The sequence below is a fragment of the Drosophila persimilis genome, unplaced genomic scaffold (assembly GCF_003286085.1).
Source record: "Drosophila persimilis strain 14011-0111.01,24,50 unplaced genomic scaffold, DperRS2 tig00000808-arrow-arrow-pilon, whole genome shotgun sequence".
In the NCBI taxonomy this organism is placed as follows: Eukaryota; Metazoa; Arthropoda; class Insecta; order Diptera; family Drosophilidae; genus Drosophila; species Drosophila persimilis.
Window position 1 is genome coordinate 646,831 of NW_020825357.1, and position 26,999 is coordinate 673,829.

At 42.1% G+C, this 26,999-nt stretch overlaps 1 long non-coding RNA gene across 2 annotated transcripts in view; it reads left to right on the top strand.

Annotated features, from left to right (window-relative positions):
• Nucleotides 1-2,030: 2,030 nt before the first annotated feature.
• The window catches only part of LOC113566660, a 41,996-nt gene continuing 17,027 nt past the window's right edge, over nt 2,031-26,999 (top strand). The window contains exons 1-3 of one of the 2 annotated variants that reach the window (XR_003409185.1): nt 2,031-2,133; nt 2,810-2,982; nt 16,702-16,746. This is a non-coding gene — a long non-coding RNA (uncharacterized LOC113566660). Of the gene's footprint in view, nt 2,134-2,809; nt 2,983-16,701; nt 16,747-21,368; nt 21,578-22,644; nt 22,788-26,999 lie in introns of those variants that run through there. The other variant, XR_003409186.1, reaches the window with a different exon arrangement.

Consider the following 26,999-nt stretch of genomic DNA (forward strand, 5'->3'; position numbering starts at 1 on the left):
AGCATAAATTAAATAAATGTTTTGTGTCATATTCGCTTTTAGACTACGTAGCTCCCAGAAGGGAAACAGGAACAGGAATTAGGGTATTAGTAAATCGGGTTAGGTTGGGTTGGGTAGCGCTAGCTAACGTGAATGACTACTGCCATAAAATGATCACAAAAAGGGATGAACTGAATTTTTACGTGGAGGGGGGGATCTCCAAGCGATCTTATTCAATATTTCTCGAACTTTTCATGAGAGATGGGAAAATAAATAGAGAAAGAGAGCACTGGTGTTGTTTTAAATGTCAATTCCTACACTACGTTTATCGTCTTTATGCCCTATTTATTTGTTCAGAATTAGAGAATGCTTTATCTTTCTATGTTACTACATTTTTGTATGTAAAAAAAAAACGATGGATAATTGTAGTCTTGGCAACATTTGGCATTTCTGCGGAACCCATATCTATAAGACTTTAAAGGGACTACAATGTTTTTAAAAAATATTACCCTTGCGACAAAATGAAAACTTTTGATTGTGCTTTGTCCAAGAAAAAAATTGGTTTGTAGGCTATATACAATATACTGTCTTTTCTTAAAACACAAAAACTGTGATTTTGTTTTTGGTTTTTAAGACTTTATTTCTGTAGTGGCATTATTTACCAACAAACAAAGCTACTAATTATTGTCCAAATAGTCCAAACAATGCCAAAGGTTGGATGATAAAATCCACAAGAAATGCCCTATACATTGACAGCTAAAACAAAATAAGCAGCTTATGCATTTTGAAAATTTTAAATTCAATTCCTCTGTAAATTTAGAAAAAAAATTTTGACCATAGCAAATGTCAACCAATCGATAATTTAACAGCTAAAATTTTAATATTTTTCATTGTTAGAATAGAAATTCTGTCGGGGAGCGTAAAAACGTTCTCCTTGGTTTTCTCGAACATCTCTTTGATTTGATCGAACCCCTTTTTTGCTTTAAAGGTATGGAGAACAAGTAAAAACGATCAAGAGAAATTGCAAGACTCGCACGAACTCTACCTTGTCTTGTTTTAACCAACAATATACCTTGTCCATACCCTCTTTTTTCTCAGTCCTTAATTTTTTACCGTTGGCAACATCCGATTTGTATGGGAAGTTTGTTGCGAGCACCATTCTGTATACCCTATGGATATGGACATTATGGAATTGAGGAAATGTTTGTCATCGCTGGTTCCAATGAATTCAGAAACAGTCCGTCTCTGTTTTAAAGCTATTTCAGCGAAATATTCAGTTTGTGGACTTTTACAGAGACCAAGAATAGAAATCGGAATCATGATATATATACAGGAAACTAATCATTTACATAAATGGGTCTAAAATATGTCAATCTGAAAAAAGGCCATTATTAATTACGTTTTAAATCTGCTTGGAAAACAGATTTTTCATAGTTATTAAATGAAATAGGGTATAAATATGTCCATACTTTTGGCGGATACCTGTTGACCAGCAACCATGACGTAACACTCCATACACACTTACATTCCGTTGACACTTACGTTTCATGCCTTGACTTTATTTGCTTAAACCATATTTTTGACACAATCAAATCAAAAAGAGTCCCTAAAATTACTCATCTTGTAGAAAATTGATCTATCAATTGGATAAAAATATGTCTTCAGAGCTGAGGGTCTTAGCTAGCCAGCAATATTAAATCGAATATCGAAATTGAGGAATATGATTTCAAATAGTGGACAAGGCACATTAACCCATTGTCGACCACTGCGCATTAAAAAACACTCCCCGAAAATTATGAATCTTGAACAATTTTAACGCAGCTTAGGTGAAAGATATCGTGGTTCTTTTTTAAGCAAAGGTAAAGGAATGGGTGAATCTACAAGAGCAATTATTATTATTAATATTATTAGCATTATTTTCCCCGGCTCAACTCAAGTTGTTATACTGCTTAAATTAAGGGGGGCTTGAGTGGGCTAAGCTCGTTTTTTCAACACTGCTTGTTGCTCTCGCGTTGTGCGCGGTTTGAACAAATCAAAATGTACGCGCATGCGAAAGAAACCAAAGTTATTTGTACGATCAGCAAACAATACAGAAGATCTCTGCACTAATTTTCACCTGAGCGCAGCCAGTGCAGTGGGTGTTTCTGTGTGCGTGTAGGTGCTTGCGTGTTTGCGTGTGTGTGTGGTTGCGGTGTGCGTGTGTTCTGTTAAAAATAGCAAAAGAGAAGAGGAAACGAAAAGGAAGATCACTTTTGGGGCCGTAAATAAATGCCAAAAGAAAGTGCGGAGAAAAATAAAATTGTTTGTTTGTGGGCCAAGTAAATAAATTAGAACAACTCGTAAATAAGTCAGGTGGTGGAGAATTCCAATAAAATAAAAGGCGGAAATGTGCAAATTAATGAAAATTCAACACGGCCATGTCCCCGCTTCCCGCTCCCGTCCCCCTGGCCCTGTCGCTCTTTAGCCACCTACTATCCCTCTGCTACGCCGAAATTCCTGTTACAAGAAACCAGTTAGGCGGCATCGCCCCCGACTGAGTGTCGCCCCCCAATCTCCCCCTGCAACTAGCATTTCTTATTGGCCGAGCGACTGGGCGGCTGCATCCGTTTTTGAGCGAAAGTTTTTTTTACGGCCTGGTGTCCACCGTGCAAAATGTGTGTTCAAGTCGGGCCAGCTGTTCCATCGTCCACTCCACCGTCGGAAGAAGCGAAAGAAAGAGAAAAATCTAGCCAATTATTTTTTGTGCTCTGTGCTCTATCTGTGCTGTGAAGAAAGTGTGTGCCAAGTCTCAATGTCTATAATAAATACAATTTTTTTTTACAATTTGCAGTTTTGTTTTTTGTGTGATTTGATTCAATTTGATTGAAGGCAGCCCACTTGCCACTTGTGCTGCAACAAAAAAGCGGAATAAACGCAAAAAAAAAACACTGAGGAGACTGCAATTGGAACTGAATGGCAGTTGTCGGCCTTTCGTCTTCTTCACCATCTTCGTTCATTTTGAAGGTAAGCTGCTCTCAAACGCGGAGAAGGGGACATTTGGGAAATTTTGTGTTTACATTCGGGAATTACATGCATACATATGCACACACGGATTCTATGCAGGCTGTGTGAAGTCTGTGTAGTAATGAAAGCAGCTAATCAAGAAGGATGTGGCAAGAAGGAATATTCAAAAGAACAATTTGTTTAGATCGAGCTCTCTCTGCAAAGCATTTTGCGCAATTGAAGTGATCTTTTATTGCCGAAAGTCCCTGCCGGGAATACAATAGACGGCGGCATTGGAATTTTTGATGATCTTGCATGTGTGGGTCGGGGGACATTTGCTGGAGACTGGTGAGGAAAGCAGTCTTTCCTTATTTCATGGGGGACATTTTTTGTTGCTGCATTAGGAAATTTTTGTGTGCGTTTTCATGGGGGGAGGCTATGGAAGTCCGGTTGGTGATGAAAACACATAAGTATACTTGTGTATACATATATAACAGCCATCATGCATATAACGGTTCGGGCGAAGGAACAGTGTGAAGAGAGCCGTTATATGTTGTTAAACCCGTGGTCTCGTCAGCTTTTGTCACATGTCATATGCGGCTTCTCTTTGCTTCTCCTCTGTCATTCGGCCTCCCTTTTCCCCACATGTTCTTTGGCTTATCTCAACCCTTGTTTTTTTTTTCTGTGTTATATAGCCGGTTCTGCGGCTTTTGTATAACTTCCGCTACTATTATTATTATTTTTTATTTGTTCACTGAAAAAAAGTGTAATTAAACAGAGGCGGACAGCAGACGGAGGACAGAGCAGACAAAGAGTATGGCACAAATAACCCTCTGCAACAGCAACTGCAGCAGCGGCGGCAGCGGCAGCGGCAACAGCCTCTCATGGGAGTCGACTCTCGAAAACCGGTTACAAATCATTAAACTAAAGATTCTAAAGCATGGCATACCCTATACAAGTACCTATACAGCTCCCCCACTCTATCTCCCTCCCTCCATATGTTGCATGCCTCACTGCACAGGCTGCCGTGTTGCAAGTGCAACTTGTTGCTGTCTGTTGCCGCTGCCGCCGCCACCGCTGCCACTGCTGCACTTTCATTAAAAAGGGGATAGGCAAACTTCACACACATGTATGAATAGAGGAAAAGAGTATACAGAGGGTCTCTAGATATTCCGAATAGATGAAAAATATCATTACCAAGAGCTTAAGGAATGAATATCTGTATGTGTAAGACATTGAATCATTTTAATCACCATTTGAATCATTTCCTTTCGTATTGAGTGCTCCACCACAACATTGTTGCAATGAATCATAGCTCTATTTGTGGCTCATTTATCTGCTGTCCCTTGATATATTACACAGTTTTAACCACAGTCTAGTCTGAGAATCTAGCTTATACATGAATTCATCTAGAAAAATAATTATAGAGCATCCTTGTGTCGCTCTGGCGTCTGCTTTTTGTACTCTTTCTTGTTTTTCCTGTTTCGCTCGCACCCAAACAAACATCAATTTGTCTAATATTCAAAATCGAAAGAAGAAACGAGAATCGCGAAAGAGGGAATGGAACGGAACGGAACCCGTTTATTGGCATCCTTGTGACACACTGACATCTTTTGCGGTTCTTTTGCTCTCTCCCTGTCGCCCTGTCTCCCCGTCTGCCCGTCTCTCTAGCTCTCACTTTAGTTAATTAATTTTGCTTTCTGTTGGCTCCCCTCCCCCCTTTCCCCTTCCCCTTCACTCTCCCCGTCATTTGCATTGATTTGCAAATTTTTTTATTGGCCCATTCCGAGTCGATTCGATTCGATTCGAGCCTGACGTAATTTGTTCAACTTTGTTATTTACCTGACAAGCGTGAGAGAGAGAGGGGGAGAGGGAGAGAGAGAGGGAGCAATAACTAACTAATCAGCGACGGCCTTTTGGTTGGACTTTAATTTATTAAGTGAGCGCGCGGGTGAATGAGAGGGGGATTTATTGGTCAAGGACTTTTTCTCTCTCTCCCTCTGTATCCGTTTGGTTTTGGGAATTTTTTTTGTGGTCGGGTCGGTCCATCTGTTGGGGAAAATACTTGACATTTTGTTTGAAACTCAATGCCTTTCTTGCTGGGAAATTTGACATTGAGGAAGTCAGAAGGGAGGGGGGGGGGGGGGGGGGCACCCCTGCCTCCTCGACTCTATAAACACAGCTGTTCAATTTGTGTGCACAACGCGAGGCGGCCAGCAGCTGGCGCACCAGAAACCCAGTCACTAAAACCAGACCTGACCAGAACCAACCAGACAGACCCCAGTGGGGAGACCCTTGAGTCTGTCTGGCTTAATACCCTTTCCGACCCTGCAGGGTACGATGACTGCCAGCGGAATGCCATATCCGAACGAGCATTTAGGCAAACAAAAGCAAAGACGCTACATTTTGAAAGGGCATTCAATGCTCGACTTGTCTTCCGATTGCGTTTGCTTATTAACCCGTTATGTGCCCCGTCTTCGCTCCTCCCACCTTAACCCCAGGGCTTTGGTGCAGCAAACTTGTTAATTGCGCACTTTGCATTCTAGTGCAAGTTCTTGCCCGTTTAACGGTACCCATTTCGAGAAAGATGAAGATGATGGAAACTGACTCAAAAGTCAGTTAACTAATTCAATTAGTGCCGTGCGAATTGGCCTGGCCAAATGCAAAGCAGAGTACGACAGAGAACAGGAGTGGAGATGGAGATGGAGTGGAGTGGAGATGGAGATGGCGATGGAGGAATACTCTGGACACAAAAGACTTTTGTCAGTCTCCTCTCTCTCTCTCTGACTCTCCATTGTACAATCTTGAGAGATGATGATGATGATGATTGCCCCTCAGGGAAATAGAGGGTGAATTCTGAACGCAACAGGAATTCATATCGCATACAAATTTGAACAATTCTTGGAATCGTACTCTAAAGAATACATTTTGATTAGATAAGGCTCCCTATCTCCTTCGCCCCCATAGGCTATTGTTGGGGGAATACTCTATTCTATGATCTTTGTTTTGTTAAGAATAGGGATGGCATTGCTGGATGATAGAAATAATTAATGTCAAACGGAAAGGGATTGTGTGGCCGTTACTACTGTTGCGGATAGCTCTTTTCTGTTATAGCCAATAACTACATAGAACTCACAGAGTATCACCGAGAGGATGCCTCCTGGGTTATGTTTCCATCAAATCACTCGGCTATCAAAATTCAGCATCAACTCTGTTGACCTTCTTCCAAACTTTTGTCTCCTCCTCCTCTCTCTCTCTCTCTCTCTCTCTCGAGATGGCCTCTAATTTAGCCATATCAAATTTCTATGCGAATTAGCCCCGCCAGCCCCTCGCAAAACAACAACAAAAATGGACTTGTTCTGGTGGTCTCGGGGCCCGGCCCGGCCCGTCCCGGCCTGGTTGTTGGCCTGCCTCGAAAGCTACTACCGGGGCTGCTGCCGAAAAGAGTACAAGTTTTGAACCAGTTTCCATTTCGGTATTGTTTCATCTCTGTCGCTCCCTCTCGTTCTGTTTGCCGTCTCTCGGTGTTCTCCATGTCTTTTTTATCTATTCTGTTTATACCCTGTAATCAAAAGAGTGCTAGGGTATATGGGGTTCCACCTAAAACAGGATTTCTCTCATCAAGGAATGCAAAAGTGGCAGATATTTCAGATCTCTGTATCTGATGGGTATCATATAGTCGTGTCTTGTTTTTTTGCAGCGCCCGAAAATTGCCCAACAGCCGCCAGAACAACAATTGACAAAAAAAAGTTTTCTAGTTTGAAATTTTTGCGTGCGGGGCTTAAAAGTCCCACGCCCACGCCTCTGAAACTCGAGCCCCGTACCGCCCACGCCTCTGCCACGCCCTTAAACAGACTTGACAAACAATTGTGCTTTTGTTTACTAATTTGTGTGGCTGTAACTTGGCTTTGTTTTGCTTTTGTTTTGCTTTTTGTTTGACTTTTGTTTTATTGACTTTCTTTGGCTTGGTTTAGTTTTTTGGCTTCTTCTCCGTTTCCTTTCCTCTCGTTTGTTTTGTTTTTGTTTTTTTGGGTTTTTTTAGGTCTTTGGGGGTTTGTTGGTTTTTTTTTTGGCGAGTTGAAAGTTCATTTGCCGTTTTAATTGCCGGCTAATAGCTCGAAAGCTCCCAAAAGTTGTTCGTTTTTCGTTTTTTTTTGTTGTTTTTGTTTTTATTGCCTTCCCGTTTCTGTTTGATTCTTGTTTTCTTTTTTATGCGATAGGGGGTTCAAAAGGGTAGAGAGATCTGACCCGGTAATTCGTTAAAATAATGCCATTTGGGATGGTCTTTCCATCACTACCCCGACTACCGAAAATTGCAGGTGAAAGTGTCCATCAAGTCATAGAACAGCTTTTTGGTGGCTCCCCCCCCCCCCCCCCCCCCCCCCCCCTCCCTCAGGCAACATTTTACTGGACAGTCTTTGGTTGAATTTCCATCAAAAAATCACCTAGAAATAATACCCCTAGGTGTCAAGAAATGTCTTTTCAAGTTGGGCTTTATTGCTCGTTATTTCCATGCTTAGAAATAGTTCCAGTAAAATAGATTCTTTCAGTGGATAATTGTGAAAATATTATGATAGATATGTGATTCGATATTTGCATTGCATATTATCATAATATCGCTTATATGCGAATCACAATTTCCATCAAGAATCGTATACAGTTTTTCTCTAATTAACACTTTCTCTTCTTTGAGCTTTGATTTCGATTTCGATTAGTAATTCGCGCCGGGCTAAGTCCAAGAATCTATCTTTATATCTTTAACTGCCGGATACAATTTCATCTTCTGTAACCTCAATCCCCAGCGAGAGTAAACCTCTCTTTGCCTGTCGCTGGCTCAGCGGCAATTAGACGGCAGCACTGGGGGCCCGCCTGCTGCCATCTTGAGAGCAATTTCCTTGTTTTGAGCCACAGCATAACTTTTCCATAACTTTTCATTCATTTCTGCCCGACCTCTGAGAGGAGGAGGCCATAGAACTGAAAGCCGGCTTTACTCCACTCCACTCCACTCCAGTCCAGTCCTCTTTTCTTTTCTGTTCTGTCCCCTCCCCCCTACCCTCTTCTTGTAGGTACACCCCTTTAAACCCCATTAATCAAACTTCTGGTCTTTTGTTCCAGCCCCCCCTCGGCTCTGCACTCCTCTTGGGCCGCTTCTTGTTGTTTCTCTATCATTTTTCTACTGTTTTTTTTCTTCTTTTTGTCTTTGGGGCTTATTATTGTTGCTATTTATTATTGCGGCGGCCATAATGTTTGTTGTTTTTGGCCCAAACGGGGGTCTCTCAAACAGTTGATGACCCCGTCGCCACGCCACGCCACACCATGCCACACACCATGCCACGCAATTTCTGCTGTGCCCCCCTCCTCGTGCGTGAGGCATATTTCACGCTTTTTCTACACTCTTTTTTTTTTTACCGACTTTTGTTATATTTTTTCCTCCTTTTTTTTTGTTGCTGATTTGTGCGATAGTTTAAAAAAAAAAACCAAAAACAGAACAGAAAATGTCAACGCAGTCGTCGGCAGATAAAGAGCCAGAATTGAATAGAGAGAAGGAATTCCTTCTGCACACACACACACACACACACACACACACACTGTACATATGTATTTGTATTTGTATTTGGTATATGTTATTTTGTTGCCACTTTGCTTCGTGATTATTTAACGGCATGTGGCATGCTAAAACAAAGGCTTGTCTGCCATTCAGGCACTTCCAGCAGTCATATGTATGTTCCTCGAGATATGATTAGCCAGCCCCTTAGCCCCCCAGCCCCCTAGCCACCCCTGCCCACCTTCCCAAACAAATTATAAAATGAAACGTCGTTCGAATGGCATTCGTATGGCGCATATTTTGTAACCATTTTCTTGTGGTCACGGGATTTTAGTTGAATGATATTTCATATCGCAAATGACCAGGCCGCTATCAGGGGAATGGCCCGCGAGCCACAAGACTCTGTAGACTTTCCAGAGAATATCATTATTAATAGCAGAGAATAGATCTATAAACAAATAGCAGATTAGATACTTAATAAATGACAAATTAATAGAAATATATCAGATTTGATGGTTTTTAGAGTTTTATTTATGAGATGGATTCCATCTTGGGGATATAGAAGAAGAATACTTCAAAATACATCCATCGATTGTTTGTGCCACACCTAGGGATTACAGATGCTACCATTCGCTAACCAGAAACCGCATACAATATGTTGGATCCATCATCCCCCCAGCATTTATCCGAAAATATCCCCAAAAAAAACAAATAGAGAAAGATGGACCCAAAGTGGTATATCTATAAAGCGCATACGATCGGATTTTTGGGACTACGACTATATATAGACGTTGTCATAATATGGCTCTATCTCTCTTTGGCTTCGAAGCCAACAAAAGCAATAACAAAGGCAACGGGCAACGGGCAACAGGCAACAGGCAACAGAAACAACAATTCAAATTCAACTTGTTTTTTCATTAGATCATTTATCGAGGCGAAATGTCAGTCAATGAGGGGGGCACGCGGCCTCCACACGGCCCACCCCGCGGGCCCAACCTGCTGCTGCTGCTGCCGCTGCCGCTGCTTGTGTGTGCGATAATTAACTGAAATAGACCCGTGACTGCCAGCCAGCCAGCCAGATACAAGAATTATACATAGATATATGTACACACTCGTGCGTTGGTACTCAACAGTGCGTATCGCAATTGTAGTGTCGCTGCAAATCAATATCGCAGCTCCATTCGTTGACATGTGACTGGCTTTTTGTTCCTCGATTGATCAGCTGATTTTTCAGTCTTCCAAACAGTACAATATTCCTCAAAGGAAGGGCATCCTACTAAAAATATAAACAAATATATACAAGAACCACTTTTGTGGTAGGATAACCCCTATCAGTAGTACGGCAGCCCCATTAGAACCCACATATATCCCTAGCTTAGATTATTAAACCGTAAGTGTGGCCGTTCGTGCATTCTCCAGGAAAGTACCGAAGATACGGCCACATGAAAAGTATGTAGATCGAAGCTCATTCATTCTAAAGGAGCATAAAGACGTACTCGAAAAGTAAACCATCCACGTTCGAGGTGTGCCCCAAAGGTCCATGGGTGGTAAATAATTTTAGGGGGGAGACCAGGCCCCCACCTTGCAGAGCCAGCTCTGATTTTTGGACAATAAATCTGTGATAATTGATCTAAATTTTGGATCCAGAAGAGTGTATCTTTTTGCTCATTAGAAGAGTCGTTCAAAGACCGTGCCCACCCGTTGGGGAGTACTCCTATGAGAAGGCCCTGGCTGTGCCCTAAGGCCTTGTCGCGCACTGTACGCTGCCATATACATATGTATGTACATAGATGGTATATTTGTGTATGGTTCTGTGACGTTTTAGTACTTGAGTTGCAATCGCATTTCCATGGCGCGGCGTAAGTGCAAAAGTGCGCTAGTTGTAAAATTACCAAGAAGCAGAACCAGAAGCACAAGCAAAGGGAGGACGCAAGGAAGTACTCAGAGCCATAAAGAGGGTGGCCAAAAAGGAGAGATAAAAAGGAAAGGCAGGAAGGCAGGAAGCCAGGCCACGCGATGCAGAAGTTAAAACTTTTTTCGGGCCCCCATAAAGAAAGACAGATAGGGAGAGAGAAATGAATGGGTTGGAGAGACAGAGAGAGGAGTTCTCATTCAGTTTTTCGTTTCACTACCGGCACCGCCACCCGTTCTCCTCTCTCTCTCTCTCCTCTCCTGTGCAGCAGCCTCCTCCAGCCCCAGAGCCCAGGTGCTCTCAAGACCATTCACTGATTTTTTGTTCTCCTTTTTCTTTAATAACTCACGACTTTGGCCATGGCTTTGACAAGCTGTTAATAGCCTTAAACGAGTGCCAAAGAGCCGGGGCCAAGAGGAAGGAGAGACCTAGAAATCACGGCGGCTAAAAAAGGAAGCAAAAAACTCTTGAAAATTGTTGGTCATTTAACAAAAAAGAAAAAAAAGTAAAAAAGAAAAAAAAAAGACCATTCCTCTGCTTGAGACTCGAATGAGAATTGCTTTGAGAATTATTTGCCGGGCCCGTAATTGGTTCCAATTCGAAATTGAAACGCATTTCAAAGAGAATTCTCTTTGGTTTTCACCTCTCTCTCGCGCCCCCTCTCTCTCTCTCCCTCTCTCTCTCTCTCTCTGTCTGTGAAAACATTTTTGTATTTTTGTGTTTGTTGGTCTTCTAGGCCACATTTTATGGCAGGAGAGGGAGCAGGAGAAACAGTTTATGGGATGCCCACTAATTGGCCATAAAATGTTATAAATTTCATGCGTCGGTTTGGGTTTTTCCCCATCGCTTACGTTGCCAATTAGTCACCTCAAAATGTGGCATGGGTCAATATTTGGTGGCGGTGCCCTAGAAAATGTATTTTGTGGAATGTGTGGCCGTATTTATGGAAACTAGTTGATGAAAATTGCAATCGAAATGGACAGGGAAAACATTTCACAGCATATAACCGATTTAAAGCGGAGCGCCTGCGGCCAGTGCTGCCCAACAAACAGCTGTGCCGGAAATGCTACCCATGCTCGGAAGGCAGTGTTTAGCAGTACAGTACAGGGCATCCATCTAGTCGGTCCCCTCGCGGGTTCGTACTGTGTTCTGATTACTGTTTTCTTGTCTCCACCACAACTTTTGTCTGATAAGCTTTAAAGCTGATATAAAGTGCTGACCATGCTGATAGTTTAAAGCTACTTCGGCTGGCAATAAATCATAAATGATATTCACGTACTCGTCCAAAGGAAAACGTAATTATTTATAAATACAATGAAAATACAAATGAAATTGATATCAATTCAATGGAATATTGTGTGTGCGAATTTCAATTGTGGAAAATCGAATTAAAGACGAAAAACAATGGCGTTGTGTTGAGAGTTGAGAGGAGAACAAAAGATGGATTCCCAATGGGGTATGGGGGAACAAGCGAACTCCCTTTATGGGATGAATCTCTGTATCTTTCTGGTGACCAAAATATAGATATCTGTGTCTCCGCCAAGATTCCAAGAAATCTCTTTGGGATACTTTTTTGACTGATATCTCACACTCTTTCGATCTATATTTGATGGGATTCTCGTAATCAGAGGCAATATGGAAACCATTAAAGTATTTTTAAACGCACATGTATTATTAACAATTTGCTGAGCGACAATTGACAAGACCATAAAAAAACCCCCCCGCCCCCCCGCCACACAACGAAAACAAACTGCTGAAATATTTATGCCATTAAAAATGTAATTTCAATAAAAACCAAAGAGGAAAATTCAATTAAAACGAAATTTGTGTGCCGAAATACAAACACACAAAAATCTCGGACCAAAAAACGAGAATCATTAAGAGAGAGCCATCCGCAGCAGAAAATAATGTTAAATTTGGGACTGAGCGATCTTTAACTTGTTCACCTACACACTTGATCATAATAATAGGTACACACATCTACGTAAACTTTAACATAACAAAAAGCAGTTGTATTCAATATTTGAAACTTAAAATTAGTTCTCAATTATACCAACAGTATTTGCTTTCAATAAAATAAACTTTATTATATTATAGGATAATGTTATAAAAGAAAAGAGAGCAATTTGTACTTCAGAGTCAATGTCAGGCTGCTCAAAATAATAGGTACACTTCAAGTTTTGTTATGAAAAAAGTTTGTTAACTGATTATTATTATTTTTTTGTTGCCTAAATGGGATCTATAGTCAATATCCGATGTGTCCACCTTTATTTTTTGTCACCTTTATAATTATTTTTGGCGTACTTGTAATAAGCGTCTGGCAGGTGTCTCATACCACAATTTTTGGACGCCCTCGCATAATTTTTAATTATTTGAAAATGAAAACTTAGCTAATTTTGTTTCGTAAATCTCCCCACAAGTTTTCGATTGGATTTAAGTCGGAAAATTTAGGAAGCCACTTTAAAACGTCTATTGTTTGGTCCTCAAAAAAGTTGGTCAAAAGCTTAGATGTGTGCCTTGGGTCGTTATATTACTTAAATACCCAATGGAAACTCATGTTTTCTTCAGCATAACTGTGTGCAATCTGGGTTTGTATTGCTCAGCGTCCATTCTGTTCGTTGTCAGGAAAAATGGACCTACGCCGTACCAGGATGAGCAGCCCCATATCTTTAACTGGCACCTCCATGTTTGAGACATTTTTTTTTTTGAAACATGGATCAAAACTCTTTCGTTTAGGGCTTCCTACATTGTTTTCACATTCATTCCCTAATAAATTTATTTTAGTTTCGTCGCTCCAAAAAAGGCTTCTCCACTTTTTCTCTCCGGCGCATCCTGCGCAGTCTTTATGATCTTTAGCAAAAGTTTGCCCCATGGCTAGATTCTTTTGACGCGTAAGTGGGACCTTTCTTTCTATTCTCCTTGGAACGCTGGCTTGTTGTAGCCGTCTACGGATCGTTGGAGCACTAACTTCTAGTGCACTTTCTGATGCAATAGCCTTTGACGACTTAAATGGGTCCTTATTCCTCAAAGAAAAGTATGTAGTGGTCAAGTGTTATGGTTGTTGTCTGTGGCTTTCCGCGAGTTTCCTGACTAGGTTTGATTTTAAAGCATTGTAACAAAATTATGAGATCTTTTCATTAATTTGGCAATGGCCCGAAGAGATTGGCCTTCTTTTTTCAGACTAAGAGCCAATTGGGCTGTACAATAATACTTTCGGCCTATTCTTGTAAGAAAAAAATAATTATTTGTTTATATTTAGACTGTTGTTAAATGAAATGGATGTTTAATTGCCAAAAAGTCAAGAATTTCCAAATTATTCACTTGATATTCAAAATTTACTGACACTGTACCTATTATTTTGATCAGCCATAATGTGATGTCAACTCGCAATTTCGCTTAAAGCTCTGTTATTCGGCGGTTTCCCTGTTTCATTTTTTTTGTCACGGAACTGCAATACATTGACAAATAAAACATACCAAACAAAATTTTGTTTTCAACACTTAAAGTACGATAAAACTAATTATTAATGAAAAGCTTCAAGGTGTACCTATTATTATGATCAAGTGTGTATGTGCATACCCTGTAATTGTGGATTCTAAAGGGTATATGGGCAACAGAAAGTGGCCTAATCGTATCCCTAGCCGAAACAGTAGGCAATAGTATTTATACTGATAATTATACCCAAAGAAAGCTCATAGGGTATGTCCTTAGTCGGTATATAAATAGGTTTATTTGTTTTTTTTATGTTACGCAGGAGTTTATTTACTTTGTTTGGCATTTTAATGAACCCGCTGGCCGCTGCTAAAAAAAAACACAAAACTCCGATAGCCACAGAATATTATATTAATTACCGGTCAAGAGGTGGGCGAGGGGGCAGGAAAAGGTTACAGGTGTGCCATTAAAAACACTCAAGTGTGTTTTAGGGACAGGTGTTTATATGTTATTTCATTTTTCGCCCAAAAACTAACCCATTTAACTACCGTACCTTGACACACATACAATATCTGCACAAAAACTATCTGCGAGGGGAAAAGTGAAACTGAAACAAAACTAAAACCATTTCCCTCACAACAACGCGTGTCGGTATTCCCCATCCCCCCCTCCCATCTACAGGGGCCAGCCACAGAGAGAAAAAGACAAAAGTTTGGGGGGAATTTTACAAAATGGAAATCCATCTCTCCCTCTCTGTCTCTCTCTCTCTCTCTCTACCTGTCTCTGGGAATGCATTTCCCCCTTGCTTCTGTGTTGCAATATTTTCGCATTTCCTGTCGTACAAATATTTTCCATGTAACAGCTTTTCCACTTCCATTTTGCTGTGGCAACGGTGCAACAACTGTGCAACACAGTTGCCAAAGCTAACTTTTTGGCCGAAAATAAACAATAAACTAGCACGCGAAAGAACGAATTGTGCATGCCCTTCTCTTATTTTGCCGCCTCCTGTACTAGATCTCTTTTCGGGCGAACGCCACTCCACTTCAATCGACACGCTCCGATACATACCCTGTACAGGCACGCACATATGCATGTATGCATGTGCATGCGTTACCTTCTATAGCTCCCTCTCTCTCCCTCCGCAACAAACACAAAAATGAACCCTCGGGACTTGTACGACTTGTACAAAGGTGGTCCACTCCCTCTCTCTCGGGTCTTATTATACGCTCAGCACTACTGAGAGCCCCCTTTGACGGCATGTTTGCTGAGAGAGAGCGCCGTTGCACTGAGCAAAATGTGACCCGAAAAGAGAGCGCTCACACGCATTGCAAATTCTGGCTATCCCTTGGCATTGGATTATTACCGGAGCCTGCCTCCAGACTCTAGAGGGTCGACTTGGTTGGGTTTTCGATATTTTATTCGATTTTTATTCTTGCAAATCTATTTTCATAATCATGTGCAGTAAATCTGGATGTCAGTCAATGTAATCAAGTCCCACACTTCGGAATTTGGCAGTTTGTTCATCTGCAATAAAAATGGTTTCAATTTCGGCGAAATTCCACTCCAGAGCAAACACTCACCAATTCCTGCTTAAGTGCATCGGTTTTATCCTTCCTTAAATGGGAGCAGATTTCGAAAATATTTCGGAATTCGACAGATTCCACGTCCAGTTTTTCCAAATTAGTCAGTTGCCTTAAATGTTCCTCTGGAAAAAATGTAAAGCACTTGTCAAGCACTTATTCGCTTATGAAGTAATTGTAATTCTTACCCTGGTCCGTAGTCATTCCCATTAAACACAATTTTGTGCAGTTTGGATTTATGTGCTGCAACAGATCCGATCCGCGATAACGGTAACAATTCAAGACAAGATCGTGTAGCCCTTTCATGCTTAAAACACGTTTGATCGCGTTGAAATTTCCATCTGTAACCTCGATAAAGGCAGATTCGAGGTTAATGCAGTACTTTTCTATGAGTTCTCCAATTCGATCCGTTACATCACTAGATTTGATTGAAATATCCACAACAGTGGACCCGCACAGTGACAGAATAACTCTAAACTCGTCGTACGTATAGCGGAGTACAAAAGTGTCGCCTACAAAATGGCAGCAATTCAGTCGCTTGTAATTCCCTCCAACGTGGTAAGCAAATGCGCGGCCAAGCTGCGGGTGGACTTGGGCCGCTTTCACTTGCTCTTTCTCATTCAGGTATCCGAACACTTTGTCAAGGATCTCCAGTGGTAAATATGGAAGCATGTTGAAGCTTTTTAGCAGAGAGGCCGCAAAGACGCTGACTGCGTTTTCAGCGTCCAGTGGAAATAGATGTCCGTTAAGTCTGCTGCCAATTTCCTCAGCAGCAATCGTTTCTCGAATAGCGGAGATTCGGAGATAGGGTAGCAAAATTTAAATGTTGTTTGGTGTTCTCCTCTCTTTCAATCGCGGCGGCTAAGCGACGGCTTAGCTCTCTTTCTCTTTCTATCCTTCATTCTATGGTTCTCTTAGAAACAGCAGCAACAATGCTGAGCGGTGCTGCCAACTTTTTATAATAAATACAGAACTACCGCTGGTCTTCAAAAAAAGGCCAGATCTGACGGGAAAAAAGCATAATCAGCAGCACTGATACTGAGACGACTCTCTCTCTCGCTCTCAGCAAATACGAACGCTCGTGTGAAGAGAAAGGAATAAACGAACGGGACTCTACTGCATTGCTGCGCAGTTTCTGTCTTTGCAGTGATCCTCCCTTCTATTGGTTTTGGCTTATCTATGGACGTGATACCCTTTATTCTAGAGATCTTACATATTTCTGTATGTTCCTTAAAATATAATAAACATACAAATCTGTCTTTTATTTCCAGGTAATATGCTGCCAATGCTGTTTTATTGATCATACATCCCAAAAGGTATTTGTATTTATGCGTACAATATGGGGAAAGCTAATTTGTACCCAAATGAAAGATATTTCTGTATTTCTCCTTCGAAGAGTATGCTCCGTAGAGAGTATCCCTTTATGTCTTTCTCTCTTTTACTTGAATGTTGGATTACCGTTGGCTCAGACCCGTATTTGAAGGGGGAATCTACACACATATACCGTTTGCTAGTAGAGTTTATTTCGAAATTGTTATACCCCATTCCCCGTAGGGTAATTCCGGAGCTGCATTCTGGGGAGCAGAGGAAAAGAATCGAGCAGAGACAAAGGAAGACGAAGATGAGCAAGTGGTAGGGCAGCAGCCAACTACCGCTAAAACAAAAAGTAAACAATGGCAACAAAGTTGAAGCATGCCCCGGGCAAAAGAGCGAGATAGAGCGATCGGAGGTGGTGGCGTGGAGGATGGAGGCTGAAGCAAAGTCACCAACAGACACCCGCTTCTGACGCGGGCATCGAAAACAGGCCAAGACAATAGCCACCGCACCCTTGCAGCTCCAACGTTTCTCTGGCAGCACCGGAAAGGGTATCAAACGAGACAAATTTTGTGGCGAAAGAAAAGCGGAAGCAGAAGCAGAAGCATAGCGACATGTTGCGTTTGAAATGACAGACAGACACGGACGGACTCAGCACGAGAGATTGACCTTAGCTCGAAGAAGCACGTGGTGTTGCAATTCTAGGGGGAGTCCCCTGTCTCCAGGCCCCTGCTGGCATGAAAGAATGATGAAGGATGCGGGTGCCTGAACTTGAATGAAGTTCTACACGTATTCACTTGCTTGTTTCCGAATTTCTGCAGGAGCAGTAAGCAGTAGTAGATCCTCCTTTGTGTGTGAATAAGATTGTAGATTATTTGGCTACTATATTTACAAGTGGATAATAGAATACAGCAAAAGGACGAAGCGGGTTTCCATACCTAAAGCCATGATATAGGGGAGTGAACCTCTAAGAGTTCTTTCATTTATTGCAGTAATTCCATGTATAATGATCATGCTTGATTAAAGACAGGGACCGCAAATAATAATTATGAGTTTAACAAAATTGAGGCACAAAACAACTACCAAGAGTGGGGAAATTAGACAAACATACATATGTACATATTTATATGTTTTTTTTTTCACGGAAAATTTCAAAACAGGATAAACTTTTATTTGCCATTTTTTCTTTAAATATTAAATTTAAATTTAAATGATAAAAATAAAAAATTTGTTTTTATTTTCAATTTTTATAATAAAAATTTAAGTTATAACTTTTATTTTAAATTTTTCAATAGAAATTAGCATTATCCCACCCTAAAAATCCCCAAAAATTTATTATAAAAATTGAAAATAAATTTTAGGACTTAATTTGTATATAAAAATGTTAATATACAATTTTTTTGTTTTTATCATTTAAATTAATTTTAATATTTGAACAAATTTTGTTTAAATAAATACAACAAATAAATTGTATTTGTTAATTTTTCAAGTATAATCTGATTACGGAATATTTCAATTGATTTTCCATTGATTGTTTGACAATCGTAATCGGGAAATGAAATATGGGTTCTTAATTCAAAGATAATGGAAATGTTTCAACAGTCTTTTAATTTTGATAACCTGTTGGGAATGTTGGGTAATAGATAAAAGACAAGAATCCAGACAAACTTGTGAAAAACTAAATGTGTGTGTAAATTATTGCAAGAATCAATCACAGACTTTCATTATTGAATATCTGTTCATAAAAGTTAAAGCTGGAAACTTTACGGGCACTTACGGGCACTGACAATTTCATTCTCTTTAAATCGGTCGGTGACTAAGCCAAAGACCAGCTGTTTTCCGCCGCAAAAAATAAAAAAAAAAAGCAGCAGCAGCAGAACCGGGCACAAGAGCACTTTCCTTCCACTTTGATTAGATTAGGGGAACGGAGACCATTTGGAATTCAGGGCACTTAGACAGTGCCCGCCGAAAGTAGATGGCACCAAAGCGAAGGACCGAACAGACCATAAAGCTTAACCCACACTCGGGGGCGAGGGCGAGGGCCAGGGCCAGGGCCAGGGCCATTGTCGTCGTCATCCATTAACCTGGTCGAAATATTACACAATTTAGCCCAGACTTTAGGGCCCGTCCCGCTTATCGCCAATCAAATAATTAGAAAAGGTAAAACAGCCTGAAACGCCTCCACCCGCCCATAAAAAATGCCAATACAAATGATAGAAATTGCACGTTTTGTGTGTGAGATAGGAAGCGTTGGCAGGGGTGGGGTGTTGGGTGGGGGATGGGAAGGAAAATAGCTACGAGTTTGTTTAACAAAGTGGTTTTCAACACCCCATAAAAAACATTCGCCAAAAATGAAGCAAAACCAAGAAAAACACACACAGAAAGTGAACCCACCAAGAAGCGGCCCAAGCAAAGCAAAAGGGCAACAGGAGAAGGCCAACAAAAGAGCAACAGCAACAACAGGAAAACGCAGACATCAGGCAGTGATGTGCCGTTGTTTCCCCAGCGCGATCACTGTGGAGGAGGACGACTGCGACTAAGGGACACCCACTAATCGGTAGAGGGAAGTACATGTATAGAAGAGCTAAAGAAGGGGTTATGCAGTAGATGATAGCCCCCCCAATCATCAAAACTACTAGTCTCCTAAATCCAAAGGAAATGAGTATAAAGCGGAAGCATATCCCTCTACCTGTAGCCAATATACCCATTGGATACAGAACACACCAGGGTATCAAAAGGCAAACAAATAACCGTACAGAGAGAGACAGGGGGAGAGAGAGAGGGGGGCAGAGAGAAATGTAAACAATGCAAGCGAGACGCGATGCACAGCAGCAGAGCGGCAGAGCAGCAGAGCGGCAGAGCAGCCTCAAGAACAAGAAGAACAACAAGAACAAGGGAAAACGGCACAAAACAAATGCCAGCTGAAGTGAAGTTCAAGTTGAATTTTTTGTGTTTCTGACGCGGAGACGTCTCCGCCAGGCGACTCACCTCACTCGTGTTCCCTCTTTGTTCCGCTATGCGAAATACATACTTCATCAACAACGTGCCAGACAAAGTGCTAACCAGTGCCAGTGGGGAGGGGGAGGGGTTTAGGGGGGAAATATGTAACTACGGTCTGTTTGTCCCCTAATGAGGGAAGAACCGACGCTGGACATCCCGAAGATGGGGAACAACAAAAGTCAGGAACCAAAAGGTTCCTAAAAATAAAGGGCCATTAGAGCCTTAGGGGCCAGGATTGTTATAGTCCATGGATACACTTTATGGATTCGATTTGAAGAATAATATATGTGTGTACAGTGCCGCTCATCTGAATAGGTTCAACAAAAGTCCAAGCAGGTGTGTGGTTTCCAGGACACGTTTTTAAAGACTATTTATTAGGTTTTTCAAAACCATTACAAAAAACGACTATTTATTTATTTATAGTACATATGTGTATTATAATGTATAAGTATACAGACATTACAGACATTCTATCGTATAAATGTAAATACTAGAGAAATTCCCAAATATCTACTCAACCTTTATGATCCGAAACTGATCGAAGCGAAAAAAAAACGACACCCAATGCGTAAAGGGTACTCTGGTACTCTGTATAAACAATGATGAAACAAATGGCCCAAATGGGCGGCAAACAAAGACATGTAAGGGCGGGCAAGTGAAATGGAGCAAATCTTTGAGCAAACTCTCCGGATTGGTGCGGGGGCGGGGGCAATTGATAAATCGGGCCAAGATAGAGAAGCGATAAAAGTTCCAAGGGAAACGTGGAAGGAAGAACCCACTAGCCCGACAGCCCCCTGGCAGCTCCACCCCTGTGCACGACATTGCCTTCGATGGCGCAACGTTTCGGAAACAATTTGATGGCCATAAAAGTTGATGTGGCGGCGGCTGTCATAAAGGAGGCGACGGCTCCAGCTCCTCCCGCAGAAGGGAGAGGGCAAAAGTTAGGTGAAAACTGCGGCAGCAGTCAAGATGCGGAAGCAGGATCCGGGAAGGCCCCAGGAACCCCTGGGTTCCCCCAACATTGTCGGGGATTAGGCGGCGACGGGCGACGGGCGAAAGCAAACAAATAAACATCGAGCAGCTGTTTGTGGCGCCGCCAGAGAGAGAAAGAGAGCACAAGAGGGACCGCAGAAGAGAGCAAGCGAGTGCGAGAGAGCAGAGCACAGCAGTTTGGCGCTCTCTGCCGGTTGGCGGCCAATGCAGGGTACATTTATGCGGGGTGAGGCCTTCCCAGAGAGCTCAACCCAGAGGGTATGGCCAGTATTTAAAGCATCCACTGTTATTATTCGGCTTTTAGTTCGTGACTGGCTCTCTCTCTTTCTCTGTCTCTCTCTGTCCCTGTCTCTGGGTGCACGCTCACCCACCGCCCACTTATCAAACGGCACTCAATCATTCATGGCCAGACTGCTCCTACTTCCCCCTGCCCCCTTCGCACTGCCCCTGCCCATTCCCCGCCGCCTTGTCTGCTGCGCCTATTGGCAGAGAGACGCACGGGGGAGTGGAGTGCTTCGTGCCCTGCCACGAAGGGGAGAACGACGACGATGCGGCATTTTGGGCACGCTTTGGCGCTTGGCCATATTTCAAACGGTTTCTCGGTCTCTCAGTCGCAATTCTGTGGCTGCAGCGGCAACACTAGCCACCAGCAGCAGTTCCACCCCGCACTCCGCGCTCCGCACGCGGATACTCGAATACGGGCTCCAGCAGTTTATTACGTATACGGTACGGTGCCGCATGCTGCCGCCGCTATCCGCCGAGTGCCGTGTGCCGTTTGCCGCTTGCCTCTTGCCTCTTGCCGCCCGTTAACCGTTGGCATTGCAAATGCGAAATCAAAATGTAAATGATAATGATTGCAATACCCGAAACAAGAACAAGAACAAGAACTGGTCGAAATCAATGTGTCGATAAGGCGGCAAAAAACAGTCTGATCGAAAAGTGTGTGGCCCTCAAAAGCATTGACAGAAAGTGTACGACAAAGCAAACGGAAATTGTAATTTCGTTCCCTTTTACACACCCCCCCCTCCCCCTCACCCCACTCTCTCTCCCTATTTACCTCTTCACGTGATGTGTCGCATCGCATCGCATCGTATCGTATCGTATGTCGGCGTAAGATAAGCAACGGTATAAAAAAAAGGCGATAGATAGATTGTATGCATGATTGCCAGTCAAGCCCGTATGACATTCGCTTCAGGGTTGTACCTGATGTACCGCAGTATCCCTAAGGAGATCATTATTCAATATTCAAAAGATACCCAGATCAGTGCACTTTTCCGCTAGTTTTTCCACTTGAAAATTGAAAGTAATTGCGTTTTCATTAAAAGTTGTAAAGTTTACAGCTGTAAAAAGTGTTGCCTTCCCAGAATAATCAACGAAGTTTCGTGATTTCCTGGAAAAAGTGCGAGATGTAAGTAATTTGAAAGTTCTAGGGCTTTGTTCGGAAACCAAGGTAGGGGATTTCTTGGTAGCCGAAAGTTAAAATTAAACTAGTTTCAAGTAAATCTACCAATTGACTGTTGAAAACAGCTGAAAGGAAACTTGTTTTCAAGTAAAAAGTGTCGCTGAATGTCCACACGGTCTTTGGGTATCAGTTTTGCAGCACTTGAACAAGAAATTCCTTCGTTCAGCTGTTGGAATTCCCAGTAAATGTCATACGGGTTTTATTTACTTTGAAGGGGAAATATTCCCCGATTTCGATGCCAGGCGATGCCATGCGATTCCGAGGAAGAGGCAGAGGCAGGGGCAGGGGCAGGGCCACACACACAAACAAATAAACAGACGAACCGAACAATAGACTCCATTCCATGCCATGCCATTTCCCATTCAATTTCTGATCGCCCCGTTTTCTCTCTTCTTTTTTTTTTTTTTTTTGGTGTGCGTTTCCCTTTTGGGTTCGATTTCTGCAGAAAGTGCAATACAAATATTAGCACTGCAATAAAACAATAAAATAATCAACTTTGAGCGTATTAATTGCAATCTTGTGATAGAGATTATTTAAGCGGAACACGGGAGGGAGCACCAGAAACAACAACAACAACACAAAGAACAGGTAAATGAAACGAATAAATAGGAAACAATCGAAGAATTCGTAAATATTAATAAACATAAATAAACAAATCAATAAAAAAACAAAACCACAGCTCAGTGAATATTAATTTGATACGAAAATTAGTTGTTTAGAACTCGAATGAAAACCCTGATAAATATTTTCCAAATTAAGTATACAAACAATTAAACTTAGGCATTGTTTTTTATTGCGGAATTTATGAACTAACAAAATGTGCAATCAATTTCAAGAAAAACACAATACATTTCCAACGAATACCCTTTTAAAACCCAATAAAAATTCAAATTTCTAATTCTGACACATGTCGTCGCCACTTGTCCCCCACCACCCCCCACTCCACCCCCCGGACATATGTATTTGAAATTTTCACAGAATATTAATTCGTAGCTTCATCTCTGGTTTCGCATCTGCATTTCGGCATTTGGGCATTTGGGCATCTCTGTCTCTGTCAGTTTTTGGCATTTGAAAGCCAATTATTTGGTTGGGCTGCCATTCGGTGGATCAGATGGGACGGGACGGGACAATGTCGATGACAGATTTAAGCATTTTTGCAAAATATGAAACGAACATAGAATACGCATTTGTCACAGTCCAAGACCGAGACGGAGACCTAAATTGGACTAAAATTGAGTGAGGAATGGATTTAACATCCTTTATTCCTGGATTCCTCTATGAATATCTGTATGTAACCCCTATTTAATCATCCTCCTCATTTCCCCCTGCCACCCCCATGATTGGGGAAGCAATAAATTATGCTGCCTCTTGGGGCACCGGCTCCTAGGTATGTACGAGGCATTAAAATCTTTCCAGCCAACAAAATTCCTTTGATAACTTTTAATTAAAATATTTATTTATAGTCGTGCGCTACTTGTCAGCTTTAAACCGCAGGCGAAACCAAAAAAAACTTGAGTAAATTTTATTTTCGCTTGGCAATCCATCCAAAAGCATATCCGAGAGGGCCAATAACAACTTGTGTCCTTTTAGCCACCAAATTGGCCTCAATGAAAGTTCCAGTTTGGCAGTGGCCGTAGTAGGAATATCACCAAGAGGAACTTTTTGTGGGGGCGAAGAAGGCGCAGGTTTGGTTTTTTTTTTTTGGGAGTTCCCGAAGCTCTGAATACCCTTGAAGGATCTGCCAGAACTGGGCACTCGAGAGGGTACCAACAAGAGTTTAAAAACGTTGTCGGAATAAAAGATAAAGGACATTATTAGGATAACCCAGCAACTGCCGAAGGATAGACATTCGATGCGAGTGATGCGGCAGTGCCCATCGGTTGGCTGGGACCTTTAATTTCTGTGTGTTTTTGAGGCAAACAAATCAAAGCGGTTTTAGGGCAATAGCCTGCCAAGTATTATCCTTGAATCCTGAAAGCCGTCACCCATCTAATGGAAAAATGAGTGGACACCAAAAGGAGAAAGGATAACCCCAAAAAAGCACAAGAATAACTTTTTCAATTGGCTTTTGGTCTTACAAGATTTACCATATATGTACATATGTATGTGTGTGTGTGTGTGTGTGTGTGTGTGTGTGTGTGTGTACATATGTAGTGTGTATATGTATGGGTGTGCCCTGCGAGTCCGAATCATTCATTCACAGCGATATGCTGTGTGGTGTGTGGATTATTCAGTGTTTTTTGTTCCCTTGGTTTCTCTTCTATTTTTTATTTACGCCCCGCAATTTGCGCTGACAGGTGCCCATAATTTATGGCATGCCACTTATTGATTATGCCCCTAGAATCCCTCTCCCTCTCTGGCCCCCCCCTTAAAGAGGTTTCTTATCAATAAAACGGAAAATGAATTGAGTTGTCTTTTGGCCCGCCTCCACAGTCCACAGTCCCACAGTCCACGCTTTAACTGGGCTTTTCCGCTGTTATGGCCATAATTTGTCCGCTCAACCCGCTCTCGGGAAAATTGTATTTTCTGTTGCTTCTTCTCTCTCTCTTTCTCTCTCTCTCTCTCTCTGCCGTTGCCGTTGCTGTTTCCGTTTTCCGCTCTGTTGTGACATTTTCGTGCTGTTTTTGTTGGGTTGCCATTGACGGGGTTTTTGGCTGCAATCGTTTTGCAATTTAGTAGCCGCACCGCAAAATGGCCAACTGTTTTTCGGGGCCCGGGCCTGGCCTGTTCGGCTAATCGGTAGCCGATTTGTTGCTTTTTTTTTTTGGCCACAGCCGACGGCGGGTTGTTGTTGTTCGTTTTGGCTTTAAGTCCTTTAAAACTTTACTTTTGGGATTTGCATAGATTTTTCCTTTGCCCTTTTCCCTTTGCCCCCTGCACTGTACTTCACTTCCTGCTCTGTCGAATTATGCTAATTGTGGAGGCTGCTGCTGCTTCTGAGGATTTCGGATTTATTCATAAAAGGAAATTTTATTTTTGCACATCTCTCGTTTTCTTTTTTCTTTTTTTACATTTCATAAGCATATTTATGTTCCTTAGAGTAATTTTCTGTTGGTTTTCGCTAATTAAAAGCGTGCGCGAAAGCCCTGTTTTTGCCCAAATTTATGCAGATAATCCCAGCTTCAAAAAGGGAAAACAAGGCGCAAAAGTATTCGCGATGGAATAGGAAGAAGACTGGAGAGCTGTATAGCGAATAGAATGAGAGTTAAATTGGAAGACATCCAAGCAGAATGAGCAATGGAACAGGAAGAATAGTAGGTGAATGGTTAGACAGCAGAATGGCAGATGGATGGGTATGGATGGTATGTGAAAATCTACAAGTAATACTGGAATTGGAGAAAATTATTCAGCTTGAAAGCCTGCTCTCTGCGGCTTACCTGATGGAATGTTTCTGGCTTGTCTTGCAGGTAGAATTCGTATTTTTGGCTCTTACCTCACCTGCTTCTGTGACTCAAAGAAATCCTATTAAATGACACAATTTTGTGGTAGGAAAAGCAGAGGCTTAAAGCCCATACTCACGTGCGATTTGTGCCTTGTTTTTTAGCAAGGATATGGGCGGGAAGGAGCTAAAAGATGGTGTCTAAGAGGCATCTACCTTTCGATCTACGACCTGTTCTAAGGCGACAGTGTGTACACACTAAAGGCCTGCATGAACAGGCAACCGAATCGATTCGGTGGTGTTCGGTTTTCGTTTCGCTCGCTCTCAGCGTCTCGCTCGTCACTTTTGTTGTTTCAAACTCGAAAATTTCGGTTATTCTTTCTCGCTCACTCCACGTTTTGAAGCCCTAGAGCTCGCAGGATGACTGAAGGCAGGATTCGTAGTGTTCGAAAGAGGCATTTAAGAGGCATGTAGGCAGCTGTCGGGCGAGAGTTTTACAAAACGAGTAACGAGTAACCCGAAATTCCGCATGCTCCTCGTCCCACGAACACATCTGAGAGCTAAAAGTCTTTCTCCCGTGGGAGAACGAGAGAGAGAGAAAAAACAGACGCTTAGACGCTAAAATGCAAGCTTTGTGGCTGAGCTTTAGATTTGTAACGGATCATCTCTGTAGATTATTCACTTTAGAGGCAGAGACGGTGACAGAGAAAGGGACAGATAGAAAGGGGAAAAAAGAGCAAAAGCCTGCCAGGTCTGCTCTGCCCGCATTTTCATTCCTTTTCTCCTCAGTTGAGCTTTAGATTTGTAATAGAAACCGAACCGAAACGAGCCCCATGAAAGCATTCTACCTCTCCGTTGCCTTTTGTGTGTGTGTGTGTGTGTGTGTGGCATTCAGAGACATTTTTTTCCACATTTTTCAGCATTTTGATGAAGAAATTTTCTTTATCCGCGGCCAACCACAGACTGAAATGAAAAAAAATAAAATAAAATAAAACTAGATAAATTCTGAGACTTGTTGCGGAATATTAAAACGAGTCGTCTGACAATAAACCGTGGCTCTCCGTGGCTTTCCCCTCGGATAAATCCAACAATTTCCATAATGTACGCCTGATTAGAGGGCCAGGGTCTTGTTGCCGCCACAAAATATCGATTTGGGCCAACAATATTGGCTTCTTGACGGTGCCCGATAGCCCTCTCGTAAGTGTTAATGCAGCTGCCTGTCTGCCCGTCTGCCCGGCTGTCTGGCGGGTTATTAAAGTTAAGCCAGGGCTTTGTTACTGCTTTTTGGGCGGGGACTGCCTCAAGTTTCATGGTTGGGATTTGTTGGCGATGCATAAAATTGACAGCTCATTCACTGCGAGATATCCACCGAAGGATGATCAATAAAGTCAGTCGATTGACAGGTCCCCCAGGTCCAGCAT